This window comes from Peromyscus maniculatus, chromosome 16 (assembly GCF_049852395.1).
Source record: "Peromyscus maniculatus bairdii isolate BWxNUB_F1_BW_parent chromosome 16, HU_Pman_BW_mat_3.1, whole genome shotgun sequence".
Taxonomy (NCBI): Eukaryota; Metazoa; Chordata; class Mammalia; order Rodentia; family Cricetidae; genus Peromyscus; species Peromyscus maniculatus.
This window is the reverse complement of record NC_134867.1, coordinates 16,294,383-16,310,439: the sequence shown is the minus strand read 5'-3', so window position 1 is coordinate 16,310,439 and position 16,057 is coordinate 16,294,383. Positions and strand designations below refer to the sequence as shown.

The 16,057-nt window shown below is 45.0% G+C and overlaps 1 long non-coding RNA gene across 4 annotated transcripts; it reads left to right on the top strand.

The window, feature by feature from the left end:
* The first annotated feature begins 4,960 nt into the window (after positions 1–4,960).
* On the top strand, positions 4,961–14,481 carry LOC121823133 (uncharacterized). Of its 4 annotated transcripts, XR_006064472.2 has the most exons (5): positions 4,961–5,371; positions 7,646–10,578; positions 11,461–11,559; positions 13,436–13,516; positions 14,190–14,481. It is a non-coding gene; the product is annotated as an uncharacterized LOC121823133 (long non-coding RNA). The 4 variants fall into 4 exon arrangements; XR_013044986.1 differs by having other exon boundaries at positions 11,461–13,516; XR_013044987.1 differs by having other exon boundaries at positions 7,646–11,559.
* Positions 14,482–16,057: the final 1,576 nt, after the last annotated feature.

The following is a 16,057-nucleotide window of genomic DNA, read 5'->3' as shown; positions in this document are numbered from 1 at the left end:
AATCCTGAGGCAAAACATAGATAACGAGAAACAGATTAAAATAAGAGCTAAGATAAGCCCAAGCATTCAAAACTAATAGTATGTCTCCATGTCGTAATTTGGGAGCTGGTTGGTGGCCCCAAATAAAAAGCCTGGTACAAATCCACTCTTTGCTGTCTCTAGGCGCTGCCCACATCCCTAGACTTGGGACTAGGTAGATTGCTTCAACTTCTGCCCCTCCCCACAGTCACATTGCCATTTCTTCTTCCACATGTCCCATCTCCTGTCCTCCTGCTCTTAGAAGGATACATGTGATTGCTTTTATGATCCACTTAGACAAAACAGGATTATCTCTACCTCAAGACCCTTAACATAGCACATACACAAAATTGTTGCTGTTTATGGTCCACACAAGTAGCAGGAGCTTGACTGTGGGTGTTTTCAGAATGCCGTTTCTCAGCCTACTGCAGGTATCCAAGTAAAAATGTTGTCTTAGCCATGCCCTAGATGACTCTGGACTTCAGAGAAGTGATAGAGACAGATGCATGAATCTGTACATCCTCAGTACTTGGGTGGTAGGTAATACTGTCAAGTCTGGAGCCGCCTGGGAGTGAGTACAGACCAAGATGTCCAAGCAGTTAAAAACAGAAGTAACAATTGATCCACTAATTCCACTTATGGGTATATATCCAAAGATCACAAAGAAATATCATGTCCATGCCAATTGCCATATTGTTCATGACAGACAAGACATGGAAATAACCTAAATGTTGTTAAATAAAAACCTCAGGTGTCCACTGTTTTAGACTATGCTCTGTACTGGACTTTACCAGACCAGGTTGAAAGTAAAAATGGAGTCACTCACACTAAAGATGCATATCACCATGCAGACACTAAGTCATTTTTCTGAACTTCCAAGAGTTTTTCAAGGTGTATTGTCCAGAAGGACACTACTGGGCAGAATTCCTTTTCCTGCTCCAATAGCTGTAGCTGATCTTGCTGAAATTCTAGGGGCCTCCCCTGGTGGTGGCACCCACTCTTATTCCCAGCACTCAGGAGGCAGAGGCAGATAGATCTCTGTGAGTTCAAAGCCAGCTTGGTCTACAAAGGGAGCTCCAGGACAACCAGGGCTACAAAGAGAAACCCTGTCTTGAAAAACAACAATAACAACAATAATTCTAGGAGCAAGCAGAGATAAATGGAGGTAGGATTTTTCTCCTTGGCTCTTTTGTCCAAAGTCTATCTCATGAGTCCTTCTAACAAACCTCAACTAAAAAATAAAATAAAAAGATCCGGGCGGTGGTGGCGCACGCCTTTAATCCCAGCACTCGGGAGGCAGAGCCAGGCAGATCTCTGTGAGTTCGAGGCCAGCCTGGGCTACCAAGTGAGCTCCAGGAAAGGCGCAGAACTACGCAGAGAAACCCTGTCTCGAAAAACCAAAAAAAGAAAAAAAAAAAAAAAAGCTTGTCCTTGAGTGAACCCCTCCTTCATGATGGAAGCTGACATACCCCAATATGAGCCCCAAACACAAGCAGGGATGCCTTGGCCCTTAGGTAGACGCTACATAGCCAGCTCCCAAACACTATGAGGTTCTGAGTTGGTGAGAGCCGAAGCATGTTTATATACTGCCTCTAGAGATGTAGAGCTAATTATCTTCAAACCAGGCAAGTTTCCAACTCTCCCAGGGAAGTTTATTTATGCCTTAGTGTAACTTGGGGCAATGACTGCAGTCTCTGATTTTAATTTCAGGTTTGAGAAATTGTGAGGCATTCCTTCAGTGCTAATGGGAAGAGGCATACTGAATTAGCAACAGCTTGCAAGAAGTCTGCTAAAGAAAACCACAAGGCTCTGGCTTGGGCTTTGAGAAGAAAGGGTCAATGCACTTATCTTCTCAAAAGGCCGCCACTTAAGAGGTCACCAGGACCATTTTCAATCAAGGCTGGCGGTATAGCACCGGCTATCACAAACTGAGTGCTTGCCAGCTGACAAGTATTGGCCCATGTGTTACATACATGTGCACTGACATTTAATCTTCATAAGAGTTCTGTGCAACAGGGGCTTCTGCCAGCCTTATTTAGTAGACAGCTGAAGGAGACTCAGTGAGATCACATGGTGACTGGTCTTTGCCTTGGGAACTGCAGATGGGTGCATAAACCACCACACCTGGACGAGGAGCCTGCAGGTCAGAAAGGGAACTGGACTCAAGACCCTGGGAAGAGGCTGGATGTCTGGATGTGAGCCTGATTCATTGCCTGACATCCGAAATTGCCAGTGCCATCAAAATTCTCCCTTAAAGGGGATGAAGAAATGGCTCATCAGTTAAGAGTATGTGCTGTTCTTGCAGAGGACCATGAGTTCGATTCCCAGTATGCACATTGGGCTGCTCACAACTGCTTGTAACTCCTGCTCCAAGGGTTGACAGGTGTGTGGTCCACATAAAGACAAAGGAACACACACACACACACACACACACACACACACACACACACACACACACACACGAATACACATACAAATAAATAGAAAATAAAGTAGGTAATCATAGAGACATTTGTTTCTGAGCAAGGCAGTTCACTGAGGACACTGAAGGAGGCTGTACTTTATCACTCAGCTGGAATAGCATATAAAAAGAGAGGCAATGTAACTGGAGTTCATTTGGTAGAGTACTTCCTTTGTGTGCATGAAGTCCTGGGTTCAGTTCCTCAGAGTTGAAAATAGAAGAGAGGAGACAAAAACAAGCAAAAAATAATTCCAATGTTCTCAGCTGTCTCAGTCAGTATTCTCTTGCTATGAAGAGATGCCATGACCATGCAACTCTTCTAAAGGAAGGCATTTAATTGGGGCTGGCTTACAATTTAGTCCATTGTCATCATGTTAGGAAGCATGGGGGCACGCAGGCAGACATGGTGCTGGAGATGCAGCTGAGAGTTCTACATCTAGATTCATAGGCAGCAGGAGAGAGAGAGGGAGAGAGAGAGAGAGGGAGGGAGAGAGAGACTGGGCCTGGCTTGAGCATTTGAAACCCCAAAGCCCACCCCCAGTGACACACTTCCTCCCACAAGCCATCCTCCCTAATCTCTGTCAAGTAACACCACTCCATAATGACCTAAGCAATCAAATGTATTAACCTATGGGGGGGGCATTCTTATTCAAACTACCACACCAGAAGAGGCTATTTTTAAAAAACACATAATGGTGATGTTTTTAACAAACTGATTTTAACATGGTGCCAAAGCTTCACCCCTCCAAAGTATTCATTGTAGCAGGCTTTTTCGTTTGGGCCACCAACCAGCTCCCAAATCATGACTTGGAGACTTATTGTTAGTTTTGAATTCTCAGCCTAACTTAGGCTCATTTCTGGCTAGCTCTTTTAACTTATTATTAACCTGTTTCTCTTTATCTACCTTTTGCCCTGGGGCTTTCTGTATGTCCTACTCTGTGTCTGCTGGCTGGAGCTGCCTAGCTGGCTACAGGAGTCTCCCATGTTCTCTCCTTCTTTTTGTCTCTCGGGCCTAGATTTCTCCTCCTACTTATTCTCTCTGCCCACCAGACCCACATATCCCTTTCCTGCCTAGCTATTGGCCGGTCAGCTTTTTATAAGACCAATCAGGTGCCTTAGGCAGGCAAGGTAAAACAAATGCAACACATCTTTACACAGTTAACAAAGGCAGCAGAAACAAATGTAACACATCTTTACACAGTTAACAAAGGCAGCAGAAACAAATGTAACATACCTTTACACAGTTAAAGTAATTTCCACAACAATGCATGGCATTCATAAACTGAGATCTGGCAAACCAGAGCTGAAGAAAAATCCAGGAAAGAGCACCCAGAGTCTGCCATGTTGGTGTGCTGATTACACTAACCCAGAAGGCCCTCAGAAGACAGCCCGTGCAGAGTGACCTATCCTGAAAAAAATATATGAGCAGTTGCTGACCCAGGACCAAACACTGTTCTAAGCACTTATGTCAACTTAAGTACAATCTTAATTAGGGTGACTATTGCTGTGATGAAACACAACAAGCAAAAGTAACTCAGGGAGGAAGTCGTTTATTTTGTTTACACTTCCCACATCATTGTTCATTATTGAAGGAAATCATGGCAGAAACTCAGCAGGGACCTGGTGGCAGGAGCTGATGTGGAGGCCATGGAGAAATGGTGCTTACTGGGTTTCTTATAGCAACCCCCACCCAGGACCACCAGATCACCCACAATGGGCTGGGCCCTTCCACACCAACCACTGTTTAAGAAAATACCCTACAGGCTTGCCTACAGCCCTATCTTTTGGGGGTATCTTCTTAATTGAGATTTCCTCTTCTCAGATGACTCTAGCTTGTGTGGAGTTGATGTAAAACTAGCCAGCACAAGCACATAAGGAAAAGATTTAATTTTTCACAACTACCCTACAACACGGGCACTATTGTCTTATTTGGACAAGCAGAAAATGAAAGCACAGAAGGACCAAGTGTCTTGCCAAGGTCACATAGAAGGGACCCACCCCACAAACCCGAGGAGAACAGCAGCAATCACTGCACATTTCACCACAACCATCGAGTTCAGTCAGTGACGTTTGACGGAATTCACGGAAGCCTGAGCCCTGACTTATGACAAGAAAAGTCTGTTGGTTGAGGCAAAGAAGATGTTGTGAATGGACTCTCCCCCTAGAAGAAAAAGTAAAATAAATGTTAGGAGCTGGCTATGTCAGAAACACAGATGAACACACTGTGTCTTTTTCCCAGTGCCAGAATTTATTGAATAACAATTCACAAGGTGCAATAATTTGCCCAGCAGTGTTCTCCTTGGGAGCCTTCCAAAGCCAACACCAGCTTCTTCTTTCAGTCTTAATCATTAACTCTCAGATGATGCATTATACATCACACAGTAATTCCCTCCTCCTCCTCCTCCTCCTCCTCTTCCTCCCTCCCTTCCTCCCCCTCCCTCCCTCTCCTCCTCTCTTTCTCCCCTTCACACTCTCTCCCTCTTCCTCCCGCCCCCTTCCCCTGTATGTATGTATGTGCGCACATAATGTAGGTTAAAGAATGGCTACCAAGGATTAAAGAGGCTGCAGTTGAATTCAGGAATTTCAAAGAGTTCCGAGCTGCCGAAACTGGGAAACTGATATGGATGCAGAAAGATCCAGTGCAAACACCGCTGCTTCTGCTCTATAGTCAGGCCGCAGGGCCGGGGTTAAACTGAAGATTCGGAGTGTGAGGAGGCAGTAGACGTAAAGGTCAGGATAGGATCCACGTGGACAAACGGGTGGACAGATGGACAGCACTGGATAAATGAACAGCTGGCAATTTGAGTAGCCCGCACACAGGGCTGTGGATGACAGGTTGGTGTACCATCACCGTCACAGCATTAGGTGCTCCTCTTCTCGTTACCGGTCCAGGTAAGGAAGTTGCACACTATTCCTCAGTATGGTATGTCTGGTAAGTTCTTGGCCCTGGTTTTCCTCATATGGCCTTAATCTGCTCGTGTGTTCTCCCCCATTTACTTTGATAACTCTATAGGGGGATCTTTCTACTTTTAGAAATGAGTTACTTATCATTCTGTACCTCGGGGGTGGTGGGAGACTGTTTACGTAGCCCTCAAGATGCAGAGTCATCTTGCTTCCGAATTTGCGCCCAGAACGGAATCATTGTAAACTGGAACCCCTCAGGGCAAGGCACAGGCTGAGAAATCCCTGCTTTACACAATATATACAGACTTAGGGTGAAGTACAGGCTGACCTCAACAGTACGCAGGCCATGCTGCTGGAGAGGGCTTCCATTAGGAGAATGGGGCCTTCCGTGCCCAGCTGGCAGGGAACGGTTCTGACATCTGTGGGTTTAGCTTCACAGTTATGGAATGTTTCAGAGGGAAACTTAGAGGGAGAGACGCTCCCCCACCAAGAATGAACAAATGCCACCAGGAACGAGACACAGAAGAGATGCTGTGCAAAAAGTGCGGGTGAAGGAAGGTGAGCCAGAGCCAGAAGGAAACAGAGGGAAAAGAGAATCACATTCCCAGAGTCATAACCAAATGCAGTCCAGGTGGTGGCAGTTACAGGGACAGCTTGTCTAATCTCTTGAACGATGCACAGTGCTCTGAGGACGCGTTTGATGTTGAAATGTTTTCTTGTGTAAGAGTCACAAAAGGAACGATTGTTGCCTGACATTGCTTCATGTTTATGAGACTGTGATGGCTGGTGTGGTCATTGCGTGCTGGGGCCCTGAGCGCGGCTCTTGCCATGGGCTGCCTTTGGCTCTGTCTCGGTCTTGCCTCTCCGGTTTGGGTTTGGCTGCTGCCCTGACGTGTGCTTAACTAATGGCATTTAGTATTTGAGGAAGGAAAGAGGAAAACCTTTGAGGAGATATATATATATGTTTTAGGAATTCTAAAGAATAATTTCCAACTAAACAATTCTTTGAAAAAGCATCCAGTCTCAATACAATCTCCTTAAAATCCCATCAAACAACCGGAGAACCCTTGAGATCTGCTCTCTGGGCCTTATCAAGATGAAGCCAGCTCCAAAAGGCCAGGGACATTAGTGGCTGACTCAGCCAACAAAATCTTGGAGCCAAGATGGACAAAACCAAGCCCAGAGTTCACAGAGTGAGCCAAAGGGCCCCAGGGTATTTGTCTCCCAGCCTCTATCTGTGAGTGTTCCTGTTGCCATGGGGACAGAAGCCCTCTGGTAGGGAGAACTATTATATCCACCACTGGCTTCATGTGGAGATGCATGGCTTTGTTGCTGTTGTTATTGTTGTTGTTTTTCCTTTGTGTTTTTCAATCAGCACCTATAATTTCAACCAACTCAGAACACCTATACCCAATTAAGAGCAGAAAGGAATGGAAGGAATCATACTTTGGCTCCCTACCCTGGCATTTTTCTCGTTTGAGGAGAACTATAAGTCATAAACACGAACGGGGGTGTGAGACACAGCTAATCCTCTACTCGGTGTCATTGGCAGGATAAAACCTGGGGGCTCCACCGGGCAGAGTTTGCGGGGCTGGAGTCCATCTGTGAAATGTTCTCTGGGCATCTAGATCAATGCATTTCCCTGGTAATCTTGGAGCCCAAAGGGGCTCTGAGCTCCTCTGTGGGTCCGACTGCAGCAAGCAGGCTTAGCAGGCTGCCTGCCTCCTCCTCCACCAGCACAAGGCGGCCCTCCCAGCCTCTCTCCAGGGCTGATTTCCTAAAGGACTTTCTTGACCATCCAGATACACCCTCATTTCAATTCAAGCACACCCACCCACAGGCTGATCCAGGAGGGGCGGGAGGCTCACCATGAATTGAATGATAAATAATGCATGTGACCAAAACAACACCGGCACTTATTTGCAAATGAAAGAACACTAGAGAGTACGGCTGATGGAAACATAAGAGATTAAATTCAAGCAGGGAGTGGGAGAGGATGTTTTTTCTTAAAGCTCCTCAAGAAACAACGCTATTGTTTCACTTTTGAAAGGACAGTTTCTGTCTTGAGTTGGGAATTCAGTGGGCAGGTACAACTCTGGCCCCAGGGGAGGGTGTCAGGCCACTAAGCAGAGTTCCAGGGGGGAGGGGGCAGAAAATTAGCCCAGATCTAAAAGGGTTTTCCCCTGATGGTAGGTCAGCTCAACTTCTATTCCCTTCCTCGGCAGTTTTCAATTTTCTCTCATTTTCCCGCTCTCCCTCCAGAGTCAAACCCATTATGTCCCACACGGAACATCACCTCTGGCGGTGTGGGCAGCTTTGGGACCCAAACTGAATCTTGAGATGGAGCTGTGGAGTTTGCTCCCTTTTCATCAGTCACAAGCCAATAAGAATTAACCTGGAGCGGCCACTGGGTAAGGGACTCCTCCTGCCTGAGGATCAAAGCAAGCTGAGTCAGGAAATGAAGAGCTACAGTTCCTAGCATGGTCCTTTGAGCACCTGGATCCATCCATTCCTGAAGCCAAACTGCCCTGGACAAGGCCACACCTCCAACAAGGTCATCAACTGAGGACAAGTATTTAAACCTTCAAACCTACGGGAGACATTCTCATTCAAACTACCACAGTTACCCAGTGAATTCATTTTGTGCATAAGTCAGTTCTGTCTGGGTTTCTGTCACTTGCAGTCAAGAACTCAACAAGGTGGACTCACTGGTGGCTGCTACTAAAATACCTTGGGTGGCATCACTGGGTACCAGAAACAGACAGGAAAGGGGGTGAGGACAGAGCCACCTTACAGATGGGGCGTCAGAGCCCACGGGAGGCTGCTGGATACCTGGCCTCATCTCTCTCTCTCTCTCTCTCTCTCTCTCTCTCTCTCTCTCTCTCTCTCTCTCTCTCTCTCTCTCTGACTCTAGAGTAAGAGCGTGATAAAACTAAAAGTGTCTAGGGAGCCCAGCTGAGGACTACTCCCATACTTTAGATGTTAACAGCCTTAAAATGCCAATGTGTATGAATACAGACTAGATATGTTCCATCACTGGAAAAAATGCTTGAGAAAAGCAACTTAGGGGAAGAAGTTATTACCACTCACTGTTTGAGGGAGTTCTGTAGCTGGAAGTTTCTCTGGTCCTGACTTGCCCAGCAGTCCAGACAAATCTCTCCCACCCATGGTCCCACAGCTGCTTACGTAATAATCCCTCAGAGGCTTATATTAATTACAAACTGTATGGCCTATGGCTTCAGCTTCTTGCTAGTTAGTTCTTTCTCTTGAATTAATCCATTTCTATAAATCCATATGTTGCCACGTGGCCATGGTGTTACCGGTCTGCTGACATCTTGTTGCTCCTTCTGCGGTGGGCTCACGTCTCCCTCGACTCCACCCTTCCTCATCTCATTTTCAGTTTGAAGGTACCACCTAACCTTATCCTGCCCTGCCATAGGCCAATGCTGCTTTCTTTATTATCCAATGGGAGCCACACATGTTCACAGCATACAGAAAGACATCCCGCAGCAGGGTTCGGCCCATTAAGGTGAGGAAGGCCGAGCTGCATGCAGTGTTGGGAGCACACTATGGGGACTCCTTATGTCGGTGGACCAGGAAGTAGAGTCTGGATTGGAAGCAGAGTGAAGCTTTAATCCTCAAGGCTTGGTTCCCAGTGACCTGTTTCCTTCAGCTATGTCCCACCTACCAAAGCTCCAGAAATGTCTCAAACCAGCACCAAAAGCTGAGGACCAAGTGTCCAAACACGTGAACCTGTGGGGAATAGTTTGCATTCAAACCACAACAAGTAAGAACAATCTATGAGCATACACGGATACACATATGCATTTTAGTCATTTAAATGACATTTTCTGTGGATACCTGTGAGATTTATCTTACTGACAGCCAAAGCCTGCCTAAGAAAATGAAGGCTTATTAACTGATAAATTAGTGAGTGGTTATCTATTTGTTAAGGATTACATAAGGTACCTATCAAGAATTATGTAACAGACATGAGATTTGAGGGAAATGACTCTCTCCAAAAGTAAGAAGTACAGCCTGCCAAACAGCTCAAAAGGTATTTACCACAACATGGAAAATGCAACTGGGTGTGCATGTGAGAGGAGTGTGTATATGTGTGGATGTGCTGCTTGGGAGAGGTCTGTGCCCATGCGTGTGGAGACCAGGAGCCAACAGCAGGTGTCTCTTTGTTATTTTCCATCGATAATTTTTAAGACAAGCTCACAAATTCAGCTAAACTGGCTGGTCCACGGGCTTCAGAGATCTGAGACATCTCTTTCTCCCCCACCCCCCAGCACTATAGTTACTGATGTGTACCCCTTCGCCCTGCTTTTCATATGCTTACTGGGGATCCGAACGCATGTCTTCATGCTTGCATGCCAGGCACTTTACCCAGCCCTGGAAAAAGCAGTTTTAAATACGAAAGTTAAAATAAAAGTGATAATCAAATAAAAAAATGACATTATAAGAAATACAACTCAGGAAATGGGTAATGAGAAGGATGCTCCTACAAACAGCTCATTAGGGGAGACCCAAATCCTTGCTAGCTTGAATCATGAACATTTGCATCTTCTGGACCAGTGGTCAGAAAAATCCCCACAGGACTTAGGGAAATTCTGTACTATGTTTGGGAGGAACAGATGGGATCCCTCGGTGGTTACAGAAGTCCTGCTCAGCTGACAAGCTCTTCCCCCCACTGGACCCACGGCTCCCTTTGGGCACTTCTGTCTCTTTGCCGGACAGCCAACCTGGACATTTTGCCTTCAGTACATAACGCAGACTGGCTAGTTGTTAAGTTTGGGTCTAGGACAACATCTGCTCTCATATGGACTGTGATCTCTCCTGGTTGGTCTCCCTGCCTCCACCCAGACCCTCCCTGTGGATCACGGAGTGAGTCTTTGAAGATATGTCAGATCCTGTCACTCCTCAGGACAAAACCTCAGGAAAAGACAGTTTTACAAACACGCACAGGAGCCTCTGGCTCTTTGGTCTCTGCTCCATGACCTGTTTCTCTGAGCTCAGCTGCCCTATACCTTCCCCTTCTCTCTGTCAGGCCTTCCCCAGTGTTTTGGAACTCATTACTGGACTTTGAAAATGCCAGGCTCCTCTGGGCTGATTGCATATGCCTTTAATCACAGCTACTCAGGAGGCTGAGACAGGACGATCACAACTCTTAAGGCATGCTTGAGCCTCAGGTGAGTTCAAGGACAGCCTGGGCAACTTAGTGAGACCCTGTCTCAAAAGCAAAAGCAGAAAGAGAACCAGACTGTAATCAGTGATGCAAAACCTGCTGCTGAGCATGCGCATCAAGGTCCTGGGTTGGCTCCCCAGCCCCACAAAAAAACAGAGAGAATAATTGGCAGGAGAAGGAGAGGGAGAGGGAAGGGCAGAAGGAAGGAGGGAGATGGGAGGGGGAGGAAAGGAAAAAATAAAGTTTCTGGCCCAGAACCACCTTGGGTCCTCATCATCCCTCGCCTTCCAACATTCTTCCCCAGGGTGCCTGCAGGCCGCATCAGTCACCTCTGAGTGCTGAACTCGAATGCTACGCTGTCCCAAAGCCTCTTGAGACCACCCTACTTGATCTTATAAGCTTCTCCCACTCAATAACCCTCCATCTCCTTCCGGCTTAACTTCCCCCATTGTACTCATCAGACCCACAAGAAAGCAATGTTCTTAAAATGTATTCTGCTCATGGGATAATTGTTTAAGCCACTTATTAATGAGAATGATAGAGCTGATTCAAAGAAAAGCAAAATATAGATTTATATGTAGTCAGTCTGGGGGAAGAAAAGGAATACTGAAATAAGGTTGTAAATTAGGTACAAGAGCAGTTCATGTTCTAAAGGGCAATACAATTGTAAACTTCAAAGTATCTTATTTGCAAGGACCCTACCCCCCCCCAAACACACATAAAATACATCATTACATCCTCGTGCGTGTGTGTGTGTGTGTGTGTGTGTGTGTGTGTGTGTGTGTATACGTGTGACACATGGGAAGGGGCAGTATGTGTGCAAATGGAGGCCAGTGATTGATGTTGGGTCTTCCTCTATCGCTCTCCACCTCGTTTTTTTAAACAGGGTCTCAGCGAATCTGAAGTTCATCGTTTCAGCTGTACCTGCTAACCAGTGAGCTCCTAGAATCCACCTGTCTCTATCCCTCCAGCGCTGGACACACAGGTACCTGCTACCGTGCCTGGCTGTTACACAGATGCTGGAGATCCGAACTCGGGTCCCCACACTTGCACAGCAAATACACCCTGGCTTCGGAATATTCTTCTTCGGTTTTAGAAGCTGATAAAAACACCTGTGTCCTCGCTGGTTAAAGTCATTTCCCTTGAGAGTCAGAAGACAGTCGGGGTCTTATAAAGTACTCCCTCGTCACTATTATACACCCAGTACCTAGAATGGTGGTTGGTCCACAGATAGAAACAAAACCTGGAAGTATACTAGAGTCAACATATTGCTGAATTTGCTTCGTGAAATGCTACTACTGTATGGGTATTGGTAATGGACAGAGTATATTGTCTTACTTTCTTTTTAAACTGGCTGTAAACTCACTCTCTTGCAGGTAGCAGGCCTTGGTGCTCAGCAGCTTCCCAGAATTAATTGTCACTGAAGGGTTTCATAAAGTCTTGTCTTACAGGCAGCTGCGTTTGCTTCTATCAGATCCTACACCACACCCAAGGCCTTTCCTTGCTCACTTTAGATTGGCTGATCACCATTATTGTGGGATGGAAACCCCACTCTTTCAACCTTTTGGGTCAATAACAGTCATTGCTACACATGAATGAGCTGAGAGGATTTTGCAAAAGTGATTTTACTTTTCCTTCTCTACAGCTGCCATGATGTCTGTTTGGACATTAATTAACTGAGTTTGTTTGTTTTTTTAATCCAAGAGCATGATTGAAGGGATGGTTAAAAGGACATAGAAGTGATCATGACATTTCAAACTGGACAACTGAAGTTAGACTGGATTCATAAAGACACCTACATCCCTGAATGAGTCATGAGTCCTGCAAGTTACTTAGTTTCTCAGGGTCTCCATGTTCTCGTTTGTGAGAGTGTATTTTTATCAGCTGTTTATAAGAATATTATGATAACATGTGTAATGTGATTAGAAGCCTGCCTGGTGGGGGTTCGATGAATTTTAAGAATTTGGTTATCATTTGTAGTTAATAAAGGAAAAGTAAGATAATCTAGTTGGAAGCAAGTATCAACACGTTACTATCACCAGTGTAAGGCAGGTAGAAAAGGCCTGCAGTGAGCTGTCCTAACCACTTTTCTATTGCTGCAATAAAGCACTATGACCAAGGCAACTTATAAAAGGAAGAATTTCTCTGGGGGGTGGGTCATAGGGTCCACAATGGTGGGGACGGTATAGTAGCAAGCAGCAGACTTGATGACTGGTGCCAACATCTCAAACCACAGGCACAAAACAGAGAGAGCTAACTGGGCATGGCAGATGGTTTGGAATCTTGAAGCATTTCCCCAGTAACACATTTCCTCCAGCAAGACATTACCTGCTAAGCCTCCCCCAAACAGAACTACCATCTGGGGACCAAGTGTTCAAACATCCAAGCCTATGTAGGACATTCTCATTCAAATTTTCACATATGCTGAGTCAAAGGAAGAGAGAATGCTGGAAATACTAAGAGCAGACTGAGAAAACAGAATCACGGTTGAAAGCCTCTGAACTCTTGCTTGATAGTCATCTGAGAGTCAGCTGCTGTGGGGTGTTCTGTATGTTAAATGTGTTGCTCTGGTTGGTTAATAAATAAAATACTGATGGGCCAGTAGCCAGGCAGGAAGTAAAGGCAGGACAAGGAGAGAAGAGAATTCTGGGAACAGGAAGGCTGAGTCAGGAGGCGCTGCCAGTCACTGCCATGACAAGCAACATATAAAGATACCAGTAAGCCACAAGCCACGTGGCAATTTACAAATTAATAGAAATGGGTTAATTTAAGATAGAACTAGATAGCAAGAAGCCTGCCACAGCCATACAGTTTGTAAGCAATATAAGTCTCTGTGTGTTTACTTGGTTGGGTCTGAGCAGCTGCAGGACTGGCGGATGAGAGAGATTTGTCCTGACCTGGACCAGGCAGGACTGGAGAAAACTCCAGCTACAGTCAACAGGGTGAGTCACTATTTCCTAGACCAAATGCTAATATAATAAGATTATCAAAATTCAATAGAAGCTTGAGTATGTGTATCCTTTCTTCCAAAAGAAAGTCACGAATGAAGTTCTATACCAGACCAAGTTCATGATAGTTTCATTAGAGAAAAGAGTTGTCTTGTCCAGCTTCCTCACTGTTCCCTGAGGGATTCCATGAGAGGGTAATGATGAGTCATACTATCATCTTAAAACTATAAGAGTGAAGCCTCTCTCCCACGGGACACTGAGTTTACACAACTAGCTCATATGACATGACAATTGACAATATGAAATTAATCTCATTCCCAATAAACAATGACATGATGTCATGGAAAATATAGTCTCTGAGCCAAGCAGAATTATAACCAAATCCTGATTTGGCTGAGTCACTTAGCCCTATTAATATTACTTTAATTATCTGGAAAAAAAAGATAATGCTGTCTGTCTCAGAGGGTTATTGAACAGAAAGGCAAGCCCAACTATACCGGTATAAAATATAGGCCGACACATAATTAAAAACTCAAGATAATATTAACTTTCCCTTTTCCCTGCTCTACTCTCATTGACTGCTATGGTCAAGTCTTTACCGTGTGATCTTACATACTACTCATTACTTTCCAAGATAGTTGTCACACTCCCAATTCATGTTTCTTAGGAATTCCCAAGAGGGGAGCCAGTTTAGCGTCATGGACCTCTCCTGTGGATACCCACTTACTGGAAGACCTCCTGTCAAGAGGATTATGCAATGGGCTCACCATGTCCAGTAATCAGAGTTCCAGAACAATAAACTTCTTGGCTTTACAACCTGGGTTTATGCTCACAGTGTAAACAACTCCACCAGCTCCTGGCATGCATCCCATAACCCCACCATGAGACTCACTATTCCTTACGGCTAGGTGTGCAAGGTGTTACATTACCTCCTCCATTCCTTTGTTTTCTCTACTTGCTTCCAGCTACAAAATTAAAACTTTCATGAGTTCAACTAGAAGCCAATATAGTTAGTCATAGAGTATGTGTGTGTGTGTGTGTGTGTATTAAAGAAAGGGTGGAGAGGGAGCTATGAGAATCAATTAGGCCACTATGTTTAGTCACAGAGAAAGGCCCTTTAGTGAGCATAAACTCTGAATAAGAACTATGTCTTTCATTATTTGCTTGTCTTCCATTAACATTCCCCATGTCCTTCCGTAGGCCAGAATCTCAGTCATTATTGAAAGAGTAAATCAGCAAATGTCTCACTTAATATGTGCTCAAAAGATGTGAATCTTATCAGACAAAAAGTTCTCGCTGAAGCATTAGGACCCTGAAAAAAAGTACCTTATGGAGGGAGGGAGGGTTATAAATATGTGGGTAGCCAGAATTAGAGAGCGAGCTCCAATCAATAAAATAAGACTCAGCAAGGGAAAACAAATGGTTTCCATATGTATCAAGCTGAGAATTGGGGTTTGGGGGCTGGCTGAGCACGGAATCAGTAACGATTGGGAAGTCCACAGAGAGCTCCCCCGCAACAGAAAAACACAGCATGTTGGGCTGGGTGTGTAGATATCTTACTCTTCGGCCAAGAGGAATGTGTTTATTACTCTCGATCTGGCCTTTGCCAAGTTCAAACCTAGTGGGAATGCTAAGCATATTCCTCTTCAAGTTCCAAATTTCAAAATCAATGCAAACTAATCAAAGAAGTTTCAGAGTAAGAAAAAAAATGGGAACTATTAAAAATTTGAAAAATAAGTCTTAGGAGAGAATACACTGAAGATAGCCTGTGTTGGGTGTGTAAGAAAGAGACTGGGGGGAGCAATAAGTCTTTAATTATGTAAAGTTATGTTACAAAGAGGACAAAAATGACTTATCTCCACCATACCCAGAAGAGAGTTAAAATAATAGAGGCATGGTGCTGACCTTGCTTCATGAGCACTGATAAATCTGTGGTTTGGGCAGCTGAGACAGTCACTGTCACAATCAGCTCCACCTTGGGCTAAGTCTGGCCTTGATTCAATGTATTACTTAAAGGCTCTGTCTCTCCACCCCACCCCCCAGCCAACACAAATGAAAACTCCCCCACGGAAACCAGGAAAGGAGAGGAAAACGCCATGTCCTTTCACAAAGATGATATCAAAATTAGAATATTGTATGGTGATATTTTGTGTGTGCTCTGACACATAGAGCTTGCCTGGAGATCAGAGTGCAGAGCTGGCCACTAGAGGCCAGGCAGTGGTGGCACAAATCTTTAATTCCAGCACTTGGGAGGAGAAAACAGGAAGTGATATGGCTGGGTGGAGAGAGGAAGTGATAAGGCCGGGTGGAGACAGGAGCTAGGCCCTTTTCTGGCTAAGGAGTTGGCGAGGTAAGAGGTGGCTGTGGCTGGGGGTGGGAGGAGGGAGGATGGGGATGGGGGGAAATCCGTGACTGATGTGTGAAATTAAGTTAATTATAATATATATATATATATATATATATATATATATATATATATATATAAAGAGGTTGCTGTGGATTGCTCCTTAGTCTCTCTAATCTGATATCTGGCTC